This window comes from Mauremys mutica, unplaced genomic scaffold (assembly GCF_020497125.1).
Source record: "Mauremys mutica isolate MM-2020 ecotype Southern unplaced genomic scaffold, ASM2049712v1 000973F_np12_subseq_1:42914_obj, whole genome shotgun sequence".
Taxonomy (NCBI): Eukaryota; Metazoa; Chordata; order Testudines; family Geoemydidae; genus Mauremys; species Mauremys mutica.
Window position 1 is genome coordinate 10557 of NW_025423083.1, and position 18312 is coordinate 28868.

General features: G+C 54.3%; 3 non-coding genes across 3 annotated transcripts; all 3 read left to right on the forward strand.

Moving 5' to 3' along the window:
* The first annotated feature begins 2671 nt into the window (after positions 1-2671).
* Positions 2672-2753, forward strand: TRNAS-AGA. The gene has a single exon. It is a non-coding gene; the product is annotated as a tRNA-Ser (tRNA).
* Positions 2754-5492: 2739 nt separating this feature from the next.
* On the forward strand, positions 5493-5565 carry TRNAF-GAA. Its single transcript has one exon. It is a non-coding gene; the product is annotated as a tRNA-Phe (tRNA).
* Positions 5566-10849: 5284 nt separating this feature from the next.
* On the forward strand, positions 10850-10921 carry TRNAQ-CUG. The gene has a single exon. It is a non-coding gene; the product is annotated as a tRNA-Gln (tRNA).
* The last annotated feature ends 7391 nt before the right edge of the window (positions 10922-18312 follow it).

Consider the following 18312-nt stretch of genomic DNA (forward strand, 5'->3'; position numbering starts at 1 on the left):
GAACTGATTTCAGCTGCTGGACAGCTCTGCTAGGTCTTTATTCATTTGCACAGGAAAATGCTGAGAGTTTAAATTCATTTCAACCCCCCGCCCCCATTCAGAGAACTCCTGAACATACTGGAGATGGGTCTGGAAATCGATTTTTATTCGAAAAAGTTTTTAAAGGGAATCACTTGGATTGGAGCTAGGAAGCCATTACGCTGCAGCGAAACATTCACCCACTGAGCTATACTCTCAACAAAGAGTGTCATGTATAGCCCAGAGCAGGGCCAGTTTTTAACCTGGGGGTTAGTAAACTTTCTCTCTGTACAAACACCACAGCTTACAAACTCCCCACCCCCGCTCTGTGTCACCAGAGCACAAACAACAACTCTCCTTGGAGCACACACAGCTCCCCAGCTCCCTGCCCGTCAGTCTCTCCAGCATTGCTCCAATCCCTTAAAGCAGGGTCTCAACCTCAATTTACCTTAGGGCCGGTGCCAGTCCTCCAGTCCTCCCAGTGGGCCAATAATGTCACTCATACTGCCCAAAACTCCACCCTCCACCTGCCTAAGGCTCTGGGAGGGAGTTTGGGTGGGGTAGGGGTTCTGGGTGCAGGCTCTGGGATGGAGTTTGCAGCGCTGTAACATGGGCGAGGCGAGTGAGGCACTTGCCTCGGGTGCGCAAAGTGGAGGGGCGCAGCTCTACCACGATCAGCGGCACTTCGGCGGCAGCTCTACTGCTGCCACTTCTTCGGCAGCAATTCGGCAGTGGGTCCTTCTCTCCGAGAGGGACTCAGGGACCCGCTGCTGAACTGCCACCGAAGGATGAATGAAGCGGCGGTGGCAATTCAGTGGCAGGTCCTTCCCTCTGACAGGAACTCAAGGACCCGCAGCCAAAGAGCCTGGAGCTGGCCCTTGCCTCGGGCACAAAAATTCCTTGTATGGCTCTGGGAGTTTGGGTGCTGGGTGCAGGCTCTGGGCTGGGACAGGGGGTGGGGGAACAGGAGGAGGGGTGGGGGTGCAGGCTCTGGGAGGGAGATTGGGGCAGGCGGGAGGGTTTGTGTGGAGGGAGGGGGCACAGGCTGTGGGAGGGAGTTGGGGGCAGGCGTGTGTGGACCGGGGTGCAGGCTCTGGGAGGGAGTTTGCGGGGAGGAGGGGGTATGTGGGGAGGGGATGGTGTTGCAGGCTCTCGGAGGGAGTCAGGGGTGTGGCGCTTACCTGGGGCTCCAAAGCAGGGCAGGCTGGGGGGCCTCCATGTTCTGCTGCCCCCAGGCATCATCCCCACAGCGTCCCATTGGCTGCAGGGGCTCGGGGCGGGAGCAGTGCGCGGAGGTACAGACCCACCCTGCCCTGCCATGCGGAGGGGCCGGCAACCACTGGAACGAGCAGGCAGATGCTGCTCAGCTCCGCTGCACTGACGGGGCCCCTGGGGGGAAGCGCCTGGGGGTGGCCGGTGTGGCCAAGGGAGTGACCCGGTCCCAAAACTGCCGGAGCCCCACGGGCGAGACCTGGGGACCAGGGCTGCCAGCCAGACAAACACCTTTAAGAGGAGGCGTCCCTCTCCCTGTCACAAACTGATCTTCCTCCTTCAGTTCAGTGACAGCCTGAATTGTTCCTTATCCCGGCAGAGCCGGAGGACTGAAAGCAGCAACATCAAACCCCTGTGTAGCTCACAGGAATGGACATAAACACTCCCTGGTATCTGAGGAGATGTTCAGCTTTGCCCTTGGTCAACTACAAGGCTAAAGGGAAAGGAGGTGGCGCCAGGTATAAAGAGTGAAACACGACACATCATAGTTATGCCCATGGTGGCTGCAAAATCTTTTTATGTACTTCTTCTTATCAGCAGTGTATTGTTTTCTCTGGAGTCTAGGCCTTCGCCAAGAAATTTGTACCTTGATAAAATAATTGACTGCCCCTGGTGAAGGCAATGGACTTGACACCCACTGGGGTGTCCCTACACAGGTACAAGTACTAACAACAGTGGCTGCCTTTTAGCCATAGATTTTAATCGGGGCAATAAATTGATACAAACCCCTGTTAGATCATTTCTCAGCCCGAGTCCTTCACCCACATTCCCTAGAGCATTGGGCCACCATGTGGATGTTTCATTTCCCGCCTCAATTTCACACAGAGACACAATTTCCTTTGCACAGATCCATGAACAGCAACATCTTCCTGTGTCTCTGCTCTGAGCCAGGGCATTCGATTCCAGTGAACCCTTCTCTCCTGCAGTGGCGATGGTCAGACAGAGGGGACGTAGCACCTGCATCCCTGCCAGGGAGATATTGGCTCGGCTCTTTCTTTCTGCTGCTGTAGTTAGTCCATGAAACATCAAGGGTGGAATGCAAGGCTGAGTTCACGCACCAGCCCCCAGAAATATTTCAGTGCCCCAGAGAAATCCTGCCACCTGCTATTGGAACGATGTGCTGGAGATTTGACTAGGAAAGGGACTGTCTGAATTGTCAGAGTGGGGAATGAACAACAATCTACAGCAATGTCATTCACACAGACACACTCTCATCCTGCTCCAGCCGGAAGGGAAATGGGCAGGAATTCTCACTGTTCACCCAAGGACACACTTACACTGATGTGCAGTCATGAGTGTGCTGGGGAAGCTGGTCTGAGCAATTTGAAGTGACAATTCAGTGAGAACAGAATCATCATGTAATAAAAAAAGTATGCATCAAGTAGTTGTGGCCGAGTGGTTAAGGCGATGGACTAGAAATCCATTGGGGTCTCCCTGCGCAGGTTCAAATCCTGCCAACTACGAAAGCTTGTTGTTGTTATTACTGTAGGCTTAGTTCCTGAGCATCCACAGTGCAAACTGGAGCCAGATCTATTTTCACTCTGTCTACACTTAAAATGCTGCTCTGGCACTGCTATAGCACTTTGGAGTAGACAGTGACTGGTGGGGTTTTCCCATCTGTGTAATGTCTGCATAGACAGAACAATTCTTCCTTTTAATTAGCACTATCTAACCCGGGCTTAGGTCACCTTAACTCTATGGGTTTGGGGGTGGGTCACACCCTGAGAGACGTCGCTCTGCCAGTGAAGTGCCCAGCGTACACCAGCCCTTAGATCCCTCTTGGTATTTCAATGCAGGCACTGACTTGTGAGAGGAAAACATCAGCTCACAAACACACAGACTGAATTTCCCACATTTAATCTCGCTGCACTTTCCAGAAAGTCACAACATTCAATTCATTCTTGCTAGGACAGAGAAAAAATAAGTGACACTAAGTTTTTGGCTTGGGTAAATAAAATTAAGTGTTTAATTAATATAGTAAAAATCTGTACTGATTCCTCTAACTAACACCACAGCGTGAAATAGGAACAGAGACAAATCTTGTCAGTGACGACTAATTTCACAAATGATCTTCCCATTATTAATTTCCACGCTGCCCCCATTGGAAGTCTGGGCAACGCCAGTGTCATTGCTCTGCATTCACCTTCCCCTTAGAATTGTTCTCGGACATTCGCCTTCCTCTGGAGCATGGGGCACGGGGTCCCTTGCTGGAGGATTCCCTGCACCTTGAGGTCTTTAAGCCACGATTTGAGGACTTCAATAACTCAGACATAGGTCAGGGATTTCTTACAGGAGTGGATGGGTGAGATTCTGTGGCCTGCATTGTGCAGGATGTGAGACTAGATGATCATAATGGTCCCTTCTGACCTTAAGTCTATGAATCTATGAATCTATTCCCAAATTTGGAAAACTGTGCAGGTCAGAATGTGAATAGTGACCCCGTCTCCTTCCTGCACCTGCTCGACATTGCTCCACAGCAGCTTCTCCCCCTGCAGAGTCACCCCAGGACGGCAGTGCAGCCGCCCAGGGTTCAGCAGGGGCCCCTGGCAAAGACAGTGGGTGCAGCTAATAGCCCAGTGTGCCTGGACGTGAGGCAGCTGTAAAAAAGCAACACCCCCCTCCTCTAGAAGTACAGAGACTGAATTCTCCAACTATAACATCATGACCCCCTGTAGAAAGCCACACGTGTCAGTTGTATTGTCACAGGGAGATGCAAAAATCAGGTGACACCAATTTTTAAGTTGAGTAAATAAAGTTGAGGAGATAGTTATTAACCTCACAAAAATACACTAAAGATCCCTCAACATAACACCTGAAGGTGAAATATGAACAGAGACAAACCCTGTCAGCAAAGGCTCATTTCCTAAACGATCCTCAAAATGTTACTAATTCCCACCCCTCCTCCACAGGAGCTCTGTGCAGTGTAACTGTTCTGCAGGCAGCTTCCCATTAAATGCTGTTGTGGGACATTCCCAGGCCTGGAAACGTACCAACGACAGAATTTGAAGAGCAAACCTGGCTCCCCGCACCAGGCGGGATTTGAGTGTTTTGTCCCTGTCACTTAGTCTTTGTCAATAGTACAGACGCCAGGGGCAGGACTCCAGGCTCTGCTTGAGGGATCCTGGCACAGGGGCTGGGGGAGAGAAAGGATTGTAAATTCTCACCTGTGCTCTGGAGAGGAGGTAATAAGTGAAAGGGGCATTTCTGCCTCCTCCCCTCCTCAGTGTCCCAGGGCTGGAATTTTACATCCCACAGGGCCAAATGAGGGAGTGACACCACTTGGCTAATGAAAACCAGTGCTTCAGGTGAGGTTTGAATTCACAACCTCAGCATAGCTCCTCTCAGCACTGCCCTATAAGTACTGTGGGCTAACCAATTGCGCCACTGGAGCACCTGTTAATTATAATTTTCCAAGACCCCCTAGGTTGATACAGGCAAGGAGTGACCCCAAAACATTCTCAGTGCAGCTGAGAGCAGGTAGCGACAAGTGTTGTACTTGGTGGGGTGGATTCTTCCTAAGGGTTCCAGGCACCATTTGACTCTTTTGTTCTTCCCTGTGTAATAACAGAGCTGGTTAAGACTCAATGGAGAGTCTTGCTGCAGACCAACAGATTTGAAATCACTGATAACCAGCTCTAAGCATTAGTCCTGCTTTGGGACAGTGTCTCTCATGCAACCAACAGTTAGCTAGTCTAGCTCAGGGTCTAGCTCAACTTTCACCACGGTCCACTGGCCAAGGGCGGCTCTAGGCATTTTGCCGCCCCAAGCATGGCAGGCAGGCTACCTTCGGTGGCTTGTCTGCAGAGGGTCCGCTGGTCCCGTGGCTTTGGAGGCACGCCCGTGGGAGGCCCGCCGGAACTGCGGGACCAGCGGACCCTCCGCAGGCACGCCTGTGGGAGGCAGCCTGCCTGTCGCCCTCGCGGCGCCAGCAGAGCGCCCCCCCGCGGCTTGCCGCCCCAAGCACGCACTTGGTGTGCTGGGGCCTGGAGCCGCCCCTGCCACTGGCCCCCAGTCCTCTTCTGCCACCAGGTCAACCCGGAACTCAGGCAGGAATAGGGTGAGGAAGCAAGTCAAGCTGAGCAAGGCAGGCAAAAGTGACTCTTGCCTTCAAGGGCTGCTCACAATGACGTCCTTTTTGTGTGCAACTGCTGCAAAAACATCCCAGGCAGAGAAGCAACAGGCCAAAATGCTGCTCTATAGCTGCCAAAGTAACTCAGTTGGGAGAGTGTTAGACTGAAGATCTAAAAGTCCCTGGTTCAATCCCAGGCTTTGGTGGGCCCTTTGATCCCTCTTTGTGCAGTGCTGGCTTGTTTTCTGGGAGCACAGCAGTCCCTGCACCCAAGGTGAGTCCCTGAGCTTGGGCTCTGCAGTAGGAAAAGATAGTGTGGGCTTCTTCTGCTAGTTGGCCCACCTGACCTTTAAGGATGAGAGCTGTCTTTCTCAATATCTCAGGAAAAGAGTGAGGCAAGGCAGCCCTCAGGAATGGTGCCAGAGGGCTGCTAGGCAGGGATTGGGGATGAAAACTCCTCTGTGCAGCTGAGCAAGGGCAGTACCAGGGAAGGGGCATCTGTAAAAGTGGCCATGTGGAAGATGGCAGGGGTTTGGGGGCCCAGGAGGAGGTGCTTGATGCCCAGTGCCATGCACATTCATGACTTTAGGGTAGCATGATGGGCAGAGGGTGATTGGAGGAAGGGCCCATCTCTCTGGTCCTCCTGGCCAGGGAAGAACCATGGGGTTGTAGTCTTGTTTTTCACAGAAGGTGCTGGAGGGCATTACTGGTAGATTTTGTGCTCTGTGGAAAGTGTGTATGGTTCCCTGTTAAGGCGTGAACGGGAAGATCAATGGAAGGGACTAGCTCCCTTCCTCTGGACAACACGATGTTTGGTCTGGGCAGGGGGGGATTTTAATTGTGTCAGCTGGCCTGAGGACCACTGGTCCCGTTTTCCCAACTGTCAGAGGAAATGTTTGTGCAATGAGCACTACCTGGCACAGGTCTGTAGTGAGGTCAGAGGAGCTCACTCCAGCCACAGAGGGGATACACCTTTCTGGGGGACAGGCCAGGAGTCACACTGACCGGATTTCTGTGAAGGAGAGCACGTCGACAACCCAGTGCAGGGTGGTGCCAATGGACTGTTCGGATCACGCAGCTTTCACCGTGTGCTCAATGTGGGCAATTCCCTGACCAAGGGCGGCTCTATGTATTTTGCCACCCCAAGCACAGCAGTCAGGGAGCCTTCGGCGGCATGCCTGCTGGAGGTCCTCTGGTAACGCAGATTCGGCGGCATGTCTGCAGGAGGTCCTTTGGTAACGCAGATTCAGCGGCATGCCTGAGGGAGGTCCTCTGGTAACGTAGATTAGGCGGCATGTCTGCAGGAGGTCCTCTGGTAACGCAGGTTCGGTGGCATGCCTGTGGGAGGTCTGCTGGCAAGGCGGATTCAGCAGCATGCCTGCGGGAGATCCTCTGGTAATGCAGATTTGGCGGCATGTGTGTGGGAGGTCTGCCAGTCCCGCGCCTTCGGTGTACCTGCCGCCGAATTGCCGCTGAAGCTGCAGGACCGGTAGACCTCCCGCAGGCACGCCGCCAAAGGCTGCCTGACTGCCACCCTCACAGCGACCAGCAGCCCGCCCCCCCTGCAGGTTGCTGTCACAGGCACGCGCTTGGGGCACTGGTGCTGGAACCACCCCTGTCCCTGACCCAGGGCAGAGGACATTGGAAGCTGAACATCCAGAGCTTGCAAGATAAAGGAGCAGGGGGGTGAGGCCTGGCGGTGTTGGCAGAATAGGAAAGCATCAGAGGGTTCTATGGTAACCAGGAGGATTGGTGGGAGTCGGTGTGGGAGGAGTTGGCGGCTTTGTTCCGGCGGTCGGGCAAACACCGCAACATTAAAGAAACCAGTGGTGCCAAGTCCTGCAGCGTCGCCTGTGGGATTTCCACAAGAGCATCCAGGCAGGGGAGCCAGTCAGCGTGTGACTGTACGATCGGATCAAGCGACAGCTGCCCGAGTTCCAGGAGATGAGGCTCCAGCTGGCCGATATGAGCGGGAGCACCGAGTGAAGGGAGGGGGCGGCCTCCCCTGACATTTTTGCAGCCTGTAGGGAATGGAGACAAAGCAGGGGGATGTGGGGACTCAGGGCAGGACCCGGGGATCCGGTAGAGCAGGACCACAGTCGCTGGAGGAGGAGAGAGAGTCCCGTGAGAGGAAGCTGCTGGTGGGAAGCAATAAGTGCAGAGTGCAAACCAGCCAGCTGAGAGTCACAGGGGTCCAGAAAAGGGCCTAGCAGCAGGTCCCATGGTGTAATGGGCAGCACTCTGGACTCTGAATCCTGCAATCTGGATTCAAATCTTAGTGGACCTCTTGGTAGGTTTGCTGCAAAGCCTCAGAGCTCAATGTGCTTGACTACCCTCTCTCTTGGTGAACTAGAGTAAGGTTCCCCCCGCTCCCCTCCTGCTGGGTGACTGAGGCCAGGGCCGGCACCAGCGCAGCAAGCAGGTGCTTAGGACTGCCAATGGAGAGAGGGAGCATGTCTGGCTCTTCGGCGGCAATTCAGCAGCAGGTCCCTGCTGCTGAATCACCATTGAAGAATGAAGTGTCGGTGGTAGAGCTGCCACCGAAGTGCCGCTGATCGCAGCCTTTTTTTTTCGCCACTGGGGGCAGCAAAATTGCAGGAGACAGCCCTGACTGATGCCCACTGGAGATAGGTCTTTGGTCCAGTTGATTCAATGGATTGGTCGCTATAGGTTGGGGTCCTAGAACTTAACAGTCTGGCTAGAGATTCCTGCGGGTTGACCGGCTGGTTGTTTCTCGCTGCTTCACCTGATGTCCACAACTTTGGTCCCTGCAGCTGTCACACTCTTCCTCTTGCCCACATGGTGCTTGAAGAAAGGAGGGCCAGGGCCAGGCTTCATAGTCAGGGCTAGGCAGGAGGGAGGCAGAGTCCCAGGCTGGAGCCCCACACACCTCTCCTCCTCTGGGCACCTAGAGCAGAGGCGGCTGGTGCTGACAGCTCCAAGGGAAGGTTTAAAAGCCACAGAGCAACCGAGGGCAGGGCAAGAGGAGGGCAGGACCATGCCTATGCATGGCCAGCAGACAGCCACAAAGACACTGGCCAGCCTGCTCCCTGCAATGCCAAACACCCACTGAAAGCCACCCACAGGCAGTTGCTCTGTGGCCAACATCAGAAGATGGTAGGAAAGCAGGACCAGCCCCCCTGGTGGAGCCTCTGACCGTTCCCACTCAAGGTGCTGACTTTGGCAGTGGGGAAGGAGATTTTTCCCCAAAAGGCTTTTCCCCAGCTGGTGAGAAGCAGAGAAACACCCAGGCTCCCAAGGCGCTATGTAGCAACCCCCTCAAGCACAGGGACAGGGGCACATTTGGAAGAGGGAAACTGCTCCACACTCTAGCCCGGGCAGCCGCCCATTTTCTTTGGCAAGTCAGGAAGGGCAAAGGCGAGACTGGAAGCACCTTGGGCTCATGCCCCAGCCTTTGTGACACCCAACCCCCAACTCCTTCCCGGGGCTCTAGCTGAAGCCAGAGCATTGGCCTGAGCAGCCAAGAAGAGGTTCCAGCCCTGAAGGGAGCAGGACGTTCAGCACAAAGGTAAAACTGAACAAAGACAACAACAAAAGGACTTGGACCCTCAATTGCCTGATCCAAAGTCAGACACCGTATCCATTAGGCCGTGAGAAAAACCACTTCCAACACTTCTTTGGAAAAGGCGGACACTGTGTTTCTTGGGTCATCTACTGAGGGGGCAGAGATTCTCTGGGCACAAGAAGTCGAGTTCCCAGTGACACGTGAGACTTAATTCTCTGGAGCCAGGTGCAGGGCTTTGGCAGGGAGGCTCAGGCCTGAGGGATTGGGGTGCAGCGGACGGACCGGCTGTCTAGGTGCTTAGATTTAGTCTCCCTGAGGAGGAGGAATCCTGCTGACAGACAGTGGCTGTGCAGAAAAAGAGGAGGGGTTTTGGGGACTTTTTGTGCCTCTGTTTTGCCTGCCTGCTCACTCTTGTGGTGAATGGTGAAGATTTTTCTCAACAAATCCAGGTAGCTCAGTTGGTAGAGCATCAGGCTCTTCGTCTTAGGGTCCAGGGTTCAAGCCCCTGTCTGGGCGCTCAGCTTTTTAAGTTGCCTTGTGTGCCAGGAGCCAAATACTGTTCACAGCCACATGCGGATTCCCAGAAGCCATGGCCATTTCCTGGAACAGTTCCTTTGTAATCAGGAGAGAGGCCACATCCACATCCACAGGAGCAGGCGTAGAAAGCACAGTCTCTGGCTGGCAGGAAGCGCTGTAGGGCCAGGTGCTGAGAAAGCCCAGAGGGGGAGCAGCAGAGGTGGGTGTGGGAGAGAGAGGGAGCAGCTGCAGAGAAGCAATGAGGACAGAGGACAAGTGTAAAGGGGGCTCTGGTCCTACTGCTGTGGGGAACTTCCCTGGCTTATACGTGAAGGATCTGAGCCCAGAGGCTGCCTGACCCCAAGGACGCTCTTTCTACTCTCCTGTGTGGCAGAGACCTCGTAACCCCAACAAGGCTGGGCCCAGGACTCCTGGGGGTTTGATGACCCCCGATCTTGCCATGATCACTTGAACAGGGCTACAGGGTCCCCACTCTGGGCACTTCCCTGACCCACTCCGCATTGCATGTGCTTCAAGCAAACACCATTTATTACCCAGCAATCAATGTAAAACATAAGGAAAGATGGGAAAGGAAAACACGTCACCCTGTTCTGTGGCGCAGGGAGATCACAACCAGCGTCTCTGGAGGGTCAGGGCAGGTCACAGTCTCTCCCTCACATGTCCCAGGCCTCCTCCCCAGGCCCTGGCTGTGCTGCAGGGACACCACGGGCTGGACACTTGCTCTGGCAGTGGCCACATGCTCTAGGTGACAGGCCCTTGTTCCCAGTGTCAGCCCCCATGTACGGGATATGATCCCCCCACCCCCAAAAGTCTGGCCTGCAAGATCTCTTGAGGGGTGGCATCTCCTTGCACTGGGCCTTCTGCCCAGGGTCCCCCTCGCTCTCCCACGCTGCTCACTGCACCCACCTCCAGCCCCAGTGCTGCTGCGGCTCTGCCTCCAGCTCCCTGGGCTGCTCCTCTGGCTCCGCTTGCTGCAGCTCTTCTCCCAGCACAGATCTGCTCCCTGGGCAGCTTCTACGGCTCGTGCTGCTGCGGCTCGGCTCCCAGCACAGATCTGCTCTGGTTCTCCCCGGCTGGTGCAGCTCTGCTCCCCGGCTCTTCTCGGGCTCCTGCTCTCTCCTTAGCTCTGCCCCACTCTGGCCCAGGCAGTTCCAGCTCCCATGGAGGATGGGACTCCCTGGCCTGGTGACTCCCTCATTACACTGCCTGGCCTGTCAGTGCGGCTAACTTGGAGCTTTGGCCTCTCCCCATTGCCCCTGGGGACAGTCAGTCTCAGGAGCCTGATTTCTCATCAACCCTTCTCCCTTCTATTGGGACTGGGAACTAGCCAACCAAACCCCTCACTAAGTTTTAGTAAGGGGCCAACAGTCCCTTACATGAGCCAGCCCTGTGAGGGTCACCGATGTGCAGCAAAGGAAGTATGAGCTGGTCCCATGGTGTAATGGGCAGCACTCAGGACTCTGAATCCTGCAATCTGAGTTCAACTCTCAGTGGGACTTTGTGTTGGTTTGTGGTAAAGCCCTGGAGCTCACAGTGCTCAACTTCCCTGTCTCCAGCTGTGCAAGAGCAAATCTTTCCCCTCCTGCTGGGTGACTTGCCCACTGGAGCCAGGTCTTGGGTCGTGATGGCCAAAATTGGTTGGGGGCTCTAGAACTTGTTACCTTGATGCCTGTGGTTTGACCAGGTGGTTGGGATTCTTGCTGCTTCACATGAGGCCCACAAGTTTAGCCATGTTGCTTGCAGCCACATGTTACCTCTTGCCCACCTGGCACTTGAAGGAAGGAGGGCCAGGGCCAGGCTTCATAGTCAGGGCTAGGCAGGAGGGAGGCAGAGTCCCAGGCTGGAGCCCAACACCTCTCCTCCTCTGGGCACCTGGAGCAGAGGCGGCTGGTGCTGACAGCTCCAAGGGAAGACTTAGGCCTTGTCTACACTACAAGACTATTTCGAATCTACTTAAGTCGAATTTGTGGATTCGACCTTATGAAGTCGAATTTGTGTATCCACAGTAAATACACTAATTCGAATTTCTGAGTCCACAGTAACGGGGCTGGCGTCGACTTTGGAAGCGGTGCACTGTGGGAAGCTATCCCACAGTTCCCGCAGTCCCCGCTGCCCATTGGAATGCTGGGTAGAGCTCCCAATGCCTCCTGGGGGAAAAATGTGTCGAGGGTGCTTTTGGGTAACTGTTGTCATTGAACCGTCAATCACGCCCTCCCTCCCTGAAAGCTCCGGCGGGAAATCTGTTCGCGCCCTTCTCTTGTCAGTTACAGCGCGTACGCCACAGCACTGTGAGCATGGAGCCCGCTGCGATCATCGCTGCACTTATGGCCGTTGTCAACTCCTCGCACCTTATCGTCCACCTCTTCCACAGTCAGCTGCTGAGAAATCGGGCGAGGAGGCTCCGGCAGCGCGGTGAGGAGAGTGGCGAAGACCTCTCACAAAGCAGGGTACGCCTCGCCGTGGAGATCATGGTGGCAATGGGTCAAGTTCATGGTGTGGAACGGCGATTCTGGGCCCGGGAAACAAGCACGGACTGGTGGGACCGCATAGTGCTGCAGGTCTGGGATGAATCACAGTGGCTGCAAAACTTCAGGATGCGTAAGGGCACTTTCCTTGAACTGTGTGACTTGCTGTCCCCTGCCCTGAAGCGCCAGGACACCCGGATGCGAGCAGCCCTGAGTGTGCAGAAGCGAGTGGCCATAGCCCTCTGGAAACTTGCAACGCCAGACAGCTACCGGTCAGTAGCGAACCACTTTGGCGTGGGCAAATCTACCGTGGGGGTTGCTGTGATTGAAGTAGCCCACGCAATCGTTGAGCAACTGCTCTCAAAGGTAGTGACTCTCGGAAACGTCCAGGACATCATAGATGGCTTCGCCGCGATGGGATTCCCAAACTGCGGTGGGGCTATAGATGGGACTCACATCCCTATCCTGGCACCAGCCCACCAGGCCAGCGAGTACATTAACCGAAAGGGCTACTTTTCAATGGTGCTGCAAGCACTGGTAGACCATAGGGGACGGTTTACCAACATCTTCCTTGGGTGGGCAGGCAAGGTTCATGACGCGCGTGTGTTCAGGAACTCTGGTCTGTTTAAACGTCTCCAGGCAGGTACTTTCTTCCCGGAACACAAACTAATGGTTGGGGATGTGCAGATGCCTACAGTGATCCTCGGGGACCCAGCCTACCCGCTAATGCCCTGGCTCATGAAGCCCTATATAGGCGCCTTGGACAGAGAGAGGGAACTCTTCAACTACCGGCTGAGCAAGTGCAGAATGGTGGTGGAGTGTGCTTTCGGACGTCTCAAGGGGAGATGGCGGAGCTTACTGACTCGCTCGGACATCAGCGAAAAGAATATCCCCGTAGTTATTGCTGCTTGCTGTGTGCTACACAATCTCTGTGAGAGCAAGGGCGAGACCTTTTTGTCCGGATGGGAGGTTGAGGCAAATCGTCTGGCTGCAGTTTATGCTCAGCCAGACACCCGTGCCGAGAGAATATCCCAGCGGGAAGCGCTGTGTATCCGGGAGGCTTTGAAAGCAAGTTTCCTTGGAGAGCAGGGTAACCTATGACTCTCCACTTGCTTTCAAGAGAAACTGACCCTGGGCCTGTGTCTCTATGTGTTGAGTGAGATCTGCGGTTACATACCCCGTTCTCCAAGTTTCCCCCACTTCCAAAGCACGTTTTAAAGCAAATTAATTGTTACACTCATTATTAATAAATGTTTGTTTTACTTTGCATTTCTGTTCAGGTGTTGAAACATGGACGCATACTGTGCTGGGCACGGTGTGCACTGATGTACAGACCGCTTGTTCCATAGAGGAATGACATCCTCCTGCTCCTACATAGGTCTCTGGGGTGGGGGACGGTTGCAAGTGGTTGTGCATGGAGGGGAGGGATTGCAGGAAGGGGTGGGTTTGCAGGAAGGGGCGAGTGGTGCCTTCTTTGGATAGGGGTTTGGATGACGGCAGTGGGCTGCGGGTTTGGGCGTAGGAAGGGGTGAGGGGTGTGGGGGAAGGGTGAGTATCTGTCCGTGGATGAGGGCTCTTGTTGGGGCTCAGGGCAGCGGAGAGGCTCATTGCTACGGTGGAAGTGCATGGTAAGGGCAGCGTGCCTTAACATTAAGGGGGTGGCAGGCGCTAGGACCCTGGACAAGCATACACATCACAGAATGACCCGGGGCAGCATACACCACACAGAGTGACCCTGGTGCCTACTGACTGCAGTGTGTGTGTGCCCTGCAGTTGATCATGCCCCCAAGTCTGTACCCTGGTAATGTAGGCTATACCGTGCAATTATAAATCCACTACCCCCCCATACACAAAAAAATCCTCTGACACGAAAGACGTGACCGAAACAGTGAATAACAGCAAACAGCTTTTAATAATCTAATACACAGTGGGGGGATGAAACTTGGATTTGGGACTGGGTGAGCCTGTAAGGGAAGCACTTCTACAAATTTATAGCGTGAGAGGTGTGTGGTACATTAGCTCTATGCAGTGGTGCAGTGACAGTTCTCACGGCCCCTACCGCCCCTCCGTCTTGTACTTTTGGGTGGGGGGGGCAGGACTTCTTGGCGGAGGAGGGCGGTTGCAGATACACTGCAGGGGGGCTCTGTCCTCCTGCCTGCGGTCCTGCAGAACATCAACAAGGCGCCGGAGCATGTCCGTTTGCTCCCTCATTAGCCCAAGCAGCGTTTGAGTCGCCTGCTGGTCTTCCTGCCGCCACCTGTCCTCCCGTTCGATGTGTGTGCGATGCTGTTGACATAGGGTCTCCCTCCACTGTCTCTGCTCTGCCGCCTCGGCTCTGGAGCAGGCCATCAGTTCCGCGAACATCTCGTCCCTAGTCTTTTACTTTCACCGCCTAATCTGCGCCAGCCTCTGCAAGGGGGATGCCGGGGCAGTCTGGGAAAGAGCCGAAGCTGTGTGATGGGAAAAGTAACTGATTTCCTTGAACAGATACATGTTTGCGAACAGTGAACACAGTCTAGTCAGTTTCTCTGAACAAGACCATACAGGGCAACAAGTCTCACGAGATCTCAGGCCAAGTTCGAGATTTCGGAATACGCTCTCATTGGCTGCGGCATTGCACAGGAGAGCGGACAAGTGGGGAGAGACAGCTGAATCCGTCTAGCAGACAGTCCTGGTAAGCCTTACAGTACATTCTGCTTATCAGTTAATGGATAGCTGTGCCCTCCCGCTAAAGGCAATCTGGAAATCATATACTCTGACCCTTTTCCAGCCACTCCCGCCAGTGCACGGGAAAGATCAATGTATGCTTTTCCTATGTGGCCTACAACACGTGGCTGTTAAGCGAGGGTCATTGTTATGCAAAGTAAAAGTCAACCATTCACAACAGTAACAATACACTAATTGCCCTAATTAGATGCAGCATTTCATGAACGAGATCACCCTGATGCGGGTCCCTCGGAGTCACAAAGAGCGGATGCTAAGGGAAGCCCTGCAGAGACCAGGACCATATGCGGCCATGCTTGTCGAGGCGATGATTCCCATCTACATAAGGATGTCTTGGCGCGGAAGAGTGTGCTTCCACGGAGCATCCAACAAGGCACCTCTCCCCAGGAACCTCCTGCGGAGGCTTTTCGAGGACCTAAATGAGACCTTTCTTGAATTGTCCCTGGAGGATTATTGTTCAATCCCTATATGTGTGGACCTACTTTTCATATAGTTTTTCATTGAAAATTTTATATATAGTATTTCTATTTTTTTATACCTGTTTTATAAAAAATAAATGTTTACATGTTTAGAGCACTTACCGCCTGATCCTTCCCCTGATTCAGAGTCCGGGTTAACGGCCGGGGAGGGTTGGTAGGGGATCTCTGTGAGGGTGATGAAGAGATCCTGGCTGTCAGGGAAAGCGGTTTTGTGTTCGCTGTCGCCTGCGCCGTCCTCCACAGACCCTTCCTCATCTTCCCCATCGGCGAACATCGAGGAGGAACTGTCCAGGTTCACTATGCCATCCACTGAGTCCATGGTCACTGGTGGGGCAGTGGTGGCAGACCCACCTAGAATGGCATGCAGTGCCTCGTAGAAGCGGCATGTCTGGGGCTGGGCTCCGGAGCGTCCGTTTGCCGCTCTGACTTTTTGGTAGCCTTGTCTCAGGTCCTTGATTTTCACGCGGCACTGCATTGCATCCCAGCTGTATCCTTTCTCTATCATTGCTTTGGAGACCTTCTCGAAGGTCTTTGCATTCCGCTTGCTGGAGCGCAGCTCCGACAGCACAGACTCCTCGCCCCACACACCGATCAGATCCAGGACTTCCCGGTCTGTCCATGCTGGGGACCTCTTTCTATTCTTGGATTGGCCGGACTCCTCTGCTGGAGAGCTCTGCATCGTTGCAGGTGCTGCGGAGCTCGCCCCGATGTCCAGCCAGGACGTCAGATTCAAAGTGCCCAGACAGGAAAATGAATTCAAATTTTCCCGGGTCATTTCCTGTGTGGCTGGTCAGAGAATCCAAGCTCTGACTGCTGTCCAGAGCGTCAACAGAGTGGTGCACTGTGGGATAGCTCCCGGAGCTACTAAGTTCGATTTGCATCCACACCTAGCCTAATTCGAGCTAGCCATGTCGAATTTAGCGTTACTCCACCTGTCGGGGTGGAGTACCAAATTCGAACTAAAGAGCCCTCTAGTTCGAATTAAATGGCTTCCTGGTGTGGACGGTTGAGCGGTTAGTTCGAATTAACGCTGCTAAATTTGAATTAAAGTCCGAGTGTAGACCAGGCCTTAAAAGCTACAGAGCAACTGAGGGCAAGGCCAGAGGAGGGCAGGACCATGCCTATGCGTGGCCAGCAGACGGTCACAAAGACACAGGCCAGCCTGCTCCCTGCTATGCCACACCTCTACTGAAGATGAGCTTAATCCACTTGCTGATCAGGAGGAAAACCTGTCAAAATCTGTGTGCGAGGAGAACCCGCTTGGCTTGGAAGAAGCGAGGAAAAAGAGCAAGTGAAAAAAATAACCAGCGAGAGAGAGAGAGTGAAAAGAACGTGAAAGGCAGAGAAAGAAATAAAGAGAGAAAAAACATTAGAAAAAGAAGGAAAGAAAGCAAGAGCGTGAAAGGTAGAGGGGAAAAAAGAAAGCAAGAACATACAAGCTAGAGAAGGAAAGGAATGAAAAAGAACGAATGAACCACAAGCGCTAGTTGAAGCTGGAATGGGAGAGTCAGAGAAAGGACAGACTGACCCGTTAAGTAAGGTTGCACCCCAGATTCTCCATGTTGGGGGCACAGGCCTCCCATTTCCATCCTGGCCCTGCTTGGGGGGACCATCCATAGGTGTGTGGCTGTGGGGGGTTGTGTTTGTGGCTGTGCAGGTGTGTGTGTTCGTGTGGCTGGATTTTTGTGTGTGTTTGCATCTGTTAGCAGTTGTGTGGGTGTGTGGCTGGATATGTGTGGGTATTTTTGTGTTAGTAATGTGTGTGGTGTGTGTGTGTGTGTATGCTGTGCTGCCCTCTGCCGGCTGTAGCGACAACTGCTTCTCCATGTGTCACAGTCCCCATATCACCGACCCCGGTGGTGATTTCCCCATGTTACAAGGGCTGGCTGGTCTGACCCTTCTCCCCTCTGTGGAGTGTGGTGGGGCTGCAGCTCACCCGCTGTGGGGCAGGAGGGCCCAGGTGCAGGGCACTGGGCTGCGATGCACCTGGAGAGCAGTTCAGGTGAGGTGGGGCAGGGCGTGTGGTGTCCGTTCTGTGTTGCCTGGTGCTGGGCCATTGCACAATCCCCAGCCACGCCGCACAGCGCGCCCGGAGAGGGGACAGGGGGCCAAGCAGACGATCCAGCACGAGGGGGAGAGGATGTGTGGTTGGGGGGAGGAAAAGCCTTGGGCTGCACTGGGGGAGTGCAGAGCAGGGGTGACACCCCAGAAACCTGCAGCAAAGGGATGGACAGGTGTGGTGGGTGGATAGAAGAGGCAGCGGGACTAAAATATAAAAGGGGAGTGTGGGGTCTAGTGGTCAGACCGGGGGCGGGGGCAGGTTTGGTGGTCAGAATTCCTGGGTTTTATCTCCAGCCCTGGGAGGGGAGTGGGGTCCAGTGGTTAGAGTGTGTGTTGGGGGGGAGCCAGGACTCCTGGGTTCTCTCCCTGGCTCTGACTCTCTCGTGCAATCCCTCTGCAGTTACCCAACTCGCCAGCTTGTGGGAGCGAGGGGCTGGGGCCAGGTTGTGACACGGCCCAGAGTCCTGTGTTGCCCCTTTGTTACCCAACCCGGGGCAGGGTGGGGGATGGCCTGGGAGATCCGCTAAGAAAAGCGCTTCTGGTGGGTTTGTGTGTGGGTCACGCTGCCCCCTGCTGGATAGACCCCTCTAGGTCAGAACCAGCCTCAGCCCAGGTCAGACCCTGGGAGCCCAGCCCCCTCTGTCACCACGGCTATGTCTATTGGTCTCCTGGAAAGAAGAGAAAGGAGGGAGGGAGGGACGGATGGAGGAAAAGGTGAAACAAAAAGGACAACGCCTAATGTCCCCAGTGATTCTATGGAACAAAATCCCAGGTGCGGAATAAAATTCTGCCTCCTTAAGCTCGTGTTTTCCATGCCTAGAATTCAACTGTCACCAAATGGCTCAGACTGAACAGGTTTCAAACCTCGAGGAGGCTCTTACCTTCTAAACAGGGACGGCTGTTTTCTAGTAAAATCACTAAAAGGGGAGGAGAAAACTCGAAAGAGGTTCCTCTTGGCGCTCACGTACCTGAACCCGAATACTCTCTCAGTCCTCAAAGAGAGACCTGGAGAAGGAGACTTGCTGAAGCAAAGCCACAGGGGTCTCTGAGGTTTCCCTGGCCCCTCTCCCCTGTCCTGCCTGGCTGATGTCACATCTCTCTGTGAGGTCACCACCTCCCACCACCTTTGACCAATAGTCTGAGGTCCTGCAAAAGGCCTTT